General features: G+C 39.8%; 1 pseudogene; it reads left to right on the plus strand.

Annotated features, from left to right (window-relative positions):
• Positions 1-3,607: 3,607 nt before the first annotated feature.
• LOC114897325 lies at positions 3,608-3,728 on the plus strand (annotated as a pseudogene).
• Positions 3,729-5,759: the final 2,031 nt, after the last annotated feature.

A 5,759-nucleotide genomic window follows, 5' to 3' on the forward strand; every position in this document is an offset into this window, starting at 1 on the left:
TTCCATTACTCTAGGAGGTGGATCAAAAAAGATCTTGCTGTGATTTATGTCAAAAAGTGTTCTTCCTATGTTTTCCTCTAAGAGTTTTATAGTGTCCGGTCTTACATTTAGGTCTTGAATCCATTTTGAGTGTATTTTTGTGTATGGTATTAGGGAGTGTTCTAATTTCATTCTTTTACACGTAGCTGCCCAGTTTTCCCAGCACCACTTATTGAAGAGACTGTCTTTTCTCCATTGTATATCCTTGCCTCATTTGTCGTAGATTAGTTGACCATAGGTGCATGGGTTTGTCTCTGGGCTTTCTATCTTGTTCCATTGATCTATGTTTCTGTTTTTGTGCCAGTACCATATTGTATTGATGACTATAGCTTTGTAGTATAGTCTGAAGTCAGGGAGTCTGATTCCTCCAGCTCTGTTTTGTTCCCTCAAGACTGCTTTGGCTACTCGGGGTCTTTTGTGTCTCCACATAAATTTTAAGATTTTTTGTTCTAGTTCTGTAAAAAATGCCATTGGTAATTTGATAGGGATTGCATTGAATCTGTAGATTGCTTTCGGTAGTATAGTCATTTTCACAATATTGATTCTTCCAATCCAAGAACATGGTATATCTCTCCATCTGTTGGTATCATCTTTAATTTCTTTCATCAGTGTCATAGTTTTCTGCATACAGGTCTTTTGTCTCCCTAGGTAGGTTTATTCCTAGGTATTTTATTCTTTTTGTTGTAATGGTAAATGGGAGTGTTTCCTTAATTTCTCTTTCAGATTTTTCATCATTAGTGTATAGGAATGCAAGAGATTTCTGTGCATTAATTTTGTATCCTGCAACTTTACCAAATTCATTGATTAGCTCTAGTAGTTTTCTGGTAGCATCTTTAGGATTTTCTATGTATAGTATCATGTCATCTGCAAACAGTGACAGTTTTACTTCTTCTTTTCCAATTTGTATTCCTTTTATTTCTTTTCCTTCTCTGCTTGCCATGGCTAGAACTTCCAAAACTATGTTGAATAATAGTGGTGAGAGTGGGTATCCTTGTCTTTTTCCTGATCTTAGAGGAAATGCTTTCAGTTTTTCACCATTGATAATGATGTTTGCTGTGGGTTTGTCATATATGGCCTTTATTATGTTGAGGCAGGCTCCCTCTATGCCCACTTTCTGGAGAGTTTTTATCATAAATGCGTGTGGAATTTTGTCGAAAGTTTTCTCTGCATCTGTTGATATGATCATATGGTTTTTATCCTTCAATTTGTTAATATGGTATATCACATTGATTGATTTGCATATATTGAAGAATCCTTGCATCCCTGGGATAAATCCCACTTGATCATGGTGTATGATCCTTTTAATGTGTTGCTGGATTCTGTTTGCTAGTATTTTGTTGAGGATTTTTCCATCTATATTCATCAGTGATATTGGTCTGTAATCTTCTGTTTTTGTAGTATCTTTGCCTGGTTTTGGTATCAGGATGATGGTGGGCTCATAGAATGAGTTTGGGAGTGTTCCTCACTCTGCAATTTTTTGGAAGAGTTTGAGAGGGGTGGGTGTTAGCTCTTCTCTAAATGTTTGATAGGATTCACCTGTGAAGCCATCTGGTCCTGGACTCTTGTTTGTTAGAAGATTTTTAATCACAGTTTCAATTTCATTACTTGTGATTGGTCTGTTCATATTTTCTGCTTCTTCCTGGTTCAGCCTTAGAAGGTTATACCTTTCTAAGAATTTGTCCATTTCTTCCAGGTTGTCCATTTTTTTGGCATAGAGTTGCTTGTAGTAGTCTCTTAGGATGCTTTGTATTTCTGCGGTGTCTATTGTAACTTCTCCTGTTTCATTTCCAATTTTATTGATTTGAGTCCTCTCCCTCCTTTTCTTGATGAGTCTGGCTAATGGTTTATCAATTTTGTTTATCTTCTCAAATAACCAGCTTTTAGTTGTATTGATCTTTGCTATTGTTTTCTTTGTTTGTATTTCCCTTATTTCTGCTCTGATCTTTATGATTTCTTTCCTTCTGCTAACTTGGGTTTTGTTTGCTCTTCTTTCTCTAGTTCCTTTAGGTGTAAGGTTAGATTGTTTATTTGAGATTTTTCTTGTTTCTTGAGGTAGGTTTGTATTGCTATAAACTTCCTTCTTAGAACTGCTTTTGCTGCATCCCATAGGTTTTGGATCATCGTGTGTTCATTGTCATTTGTCTCTAGGTATTTTTTGATTTCCTCTTTGCTTTCTTCAGTGATCTCTTGGTTATTTAGTAACGTATTGTTTAGCCTCCGTGTGTTTGTGTTTTTTACGATTTTTCCCCTGTAATTCATTTCTAATCTCATAGCCTTGTGGTCAGAAAAGATGCTTGATAGGATTTCAATTTTCTTAAATTTACTGAGGCTTGATTTGTGACCCAAGATGTGATCTATCCTGGAGAATGTTCTGTGAGCACTTGAGAAGAAAGTGTAATCTGCTGTTTTTGGATGGAATGTCCTATAAATATCAATTAAATCTGTCTGGTCTATTGTGTCATTTAAAGCTTCCGTTTCTTTATTTATTTTCATTTTGGATGATCTGTCCATTGGTGTAAGTGAGGTGTTAAAGTCCCCCACTATTATTGTGTTACTGTCAATTTCCTCTTTTATAGCTGTTAGCATTTGCCTTATGTATTGAGGTGCTACTATGTTGGGTGCATATATATTTATAATTGTTATATCTTCTTCTTGGATTGACCCCTTGATCATTATGTAGCGTCCTTCCTTGTCTCTTGTAACATTCTTTATTTTAAAGTCTATTTTATCTGATATGAGTATTGCTACTCCAGCCTTCTTTTGATTTCCATTTGCATGGAATATCTTTCCCCATCCCCTCACTTTCACCAACTGAATTTTCATATGCTGTATTCCTCTGTTTCAAGGACTGCATTAGTAAATCCTACAGCTGACTTCTGTATTTCAGCTGCATCCCACAGACCTGACATCGAGTCTGTGCTCCTGTTAGGAATGACACATTTTGCTTCTAATGCACTGATTTTTCATATGGATAGTCAATATACATATTGTTAGAAAAATAAGTCATACCTCTCTCCATCCCTGGAAGTGCTTCAGGATCTGTCTTCACTAATATTATATAGTTAATCACAACAGAAAATGGGAAGGAGGCTAATGAACTTATTCATGACAGGATAAATAAAGATATCAGACAAACAAGTAAGCAGCTGTGCCCAGGGCCAACTACATGGAGTTTGCAGGGTTCTCCTGGCTACAGAGTTTTTCCTAAAATATGCATACATGAGGACAAAGAGAGATTGAGGCAGAAGATTCTAAGCATCTGATTCTAAGCTCCTTGATGAAAAATGTTCTGCTTTAGTATAGGAGAAAGGGATTAAGCAATGGAACATCTTCTAGAATTCCTAAGGTGTCTAAATTTGAACTGCTCTAGCAGCTTAGCTACAGCCAACTACAGTGTTATCCAAACATCTTCAAATCCAGACTTCTCACTGTCATTATGAACCCTCTATCAACTGAACAAAGAATAAGTAAATACCTGTGCCTAGTCTTCTTCATTCAGTCATTCCTCGAATACCCATTGAGTGCCTACTTGTGTTAGTAATCTATTGCCCCATAAAAAATGATCCATTTGCAGCCAAGTAAGCCAGCTGTGCTCTTTTCTACATGGGGGTCTGGCATGTAATGGCTGCAAAGAACAGTCTCCTCAGTAGTGCCTGTAAGGGTTGCTCTAATGGACCTTGGAAACAGCCCTTTCCAGTAGTCATTTGTGACTGGCATGCTGTCCCCAATCTAGGCTCCAGACAGGTACGCATGGTGCCTTTGGAAAGCCCCAGGGCACAGTGGCCAGGGTCCATATTGGCCAAATCATAATGTGAATCCACACCAAGCTGCAGAACAAGGAGCATGTGATTGAGGCCCTACACAGGGCCAAGGTCAAGTTCCCTGGCCGCCAGAAGAGCCACGTTTCCAAGAAGTGGGGATTCACTAAGCTTAATATAGATGAATTTGAAAACATTGTGGCAGAAAAGCGGCTCATCCCAGATGGCTGTGGGGTCAAACACATCCCTAATTTTGGCCCCTGGACACATGGCGGGCCCTGAACTGAGAGCCTTGATGCCATCCCCTCCTCATGCATGCCCACCAATAAGTCCTACTTTCCTGTCAAAAAAAAAAAAAATCCAAACCTGGGTGGCTTAAAGCAATAAACATTGATTATCTCACATTTTCTTTAGGTCAGATATCTGGGCACAGCTTACCTGGGTCCTCTGATCCAGAATCTCTCACAGACTGTAAAGAAGGCATCTGTGGCTATAGTCATCTCAAGGCTTGACTGGGGAAGGACTTACCTCCAAGCTCATGTAGTTTTTGGCATCCCCAATTTCCTTGTAAGCTGTTGTCGAGAAGCCACCCTCAGTTTCTTGCTCCATGGGCTTCTCCAATATGGCAGCCTGTTCGTTGAACATGTAAGCCAAGAAAACAAGAGTGAGAGTCTGCTAGCAAGAGAGGGGTCAAAATCTTTTGTAACGTAATCATAAATGTGACACCCCATTTTTCTGTCCATATGCTATTGTCCGAAGCAAGGCACTAACTAGGTCCTTCCTACATTCAAGGGTGGGGGATTACACAAGGAGGTGAATACTAAGTCAGGGGCATCACTGGAAGCCAGGTCAGAAGTCACCAACCACACTTCTCTAAGGCAGACTCTGTGCTTTGTGATGAAAATAAGATGATGAACCAGAAAAATAAGGCTGTCTCCCTCCTGAAGCTCACTGTATGGGTTTGAGATACTGAATCATGAAACTCCAGGAGACATCTGTAATACGGAGACAAGGGAAAAAGCAGGAGGGTAGAGAGATTCAGCCATGCTTTCTTAGAGGTCCTTAGAGGTCAGGTGGATGAATGAGAAGTGGGTCTCTGAAAACTCCTTTAGAACTCACTAGGGCAATTTCCAGTATAGATGGAGTATATGGATGCTAACAGGAAGTAATTAAAAAGGCGCAAAATAACTTCTCTAATAAAACTGCTGCTTAAAATCTCTTTACAAGAAGAAAATGCCTTTCATGTCTTAATTACAAACGTGTTCTAATGCAAATAGTTCTGAAACCGGTCATAGCTTGTCACACGGTCAAACTAAAGTGCAAATACCTGGATGTCAGATTCCCCATGAAAGCAAATTTGGTAGGGGAGGCCCCTGCCATGGTGGGGAATCTCAAGAACAAGGGGAACTTGGAGGGTTGCTATTTTTCTCATTATTTCAGAGAGTAGTTCCTGCTTGCAAAATAGGGGTAACAGTAGTACTTTATGTGACAGGGAGAATAATGACCCCTTCCAAAGATGTGCACACACTAATCCCCAGACTTTGTGACTATGTTACTTTACATGGCAAAAGGGACTTTTCAGATTAAGATTATGAACCTTGAAATGGCACGATTATCCTGGATTATCTTTGCGGATACAATTTAGTCACGGGAGTCCTTAAAGTGGAAGAGGAAGGCAGAAGAGCAGGAGAGGGAGATGCAAAGAGAGAAGAGGCAGGAGAAATCCAAAGCATGAAGATGGAGGAAGAGGGCAAGAATCAAGGAATGTGGGTGGCCTCTGGGAGCTGGGAACAGTCCTAAGCCATTAGACAACAAGGACATGGGGACCTCAGTCCCACCACTGAAGACACTCAATTCTGCCACAACCCGAATGAGCAGGGAAATGGATTCTCCCCTAGAGCCTCCAGAAGGAATGCAGCCCTGCAGGCACTGATTTTAGCCCCATGAGATCCAACTCAGACT

This window comes from Monodon monoceros, unplaced genomic scaffold (assembly GCF_005190385.1).
Source record: "Monodon monoceros isolate NGI ecotype Baffin Bay Population unplaced genomic scaffold, NGI_Narwhal_1 Super_Scaffold_16, whole genome shotgun sequence".
Lineage (NCBI taxonomy): Eukaryota > Metazoa > Chordata > Mammalia > Artiodactyla > Monodontidae > Monodon > Monodon monoceros.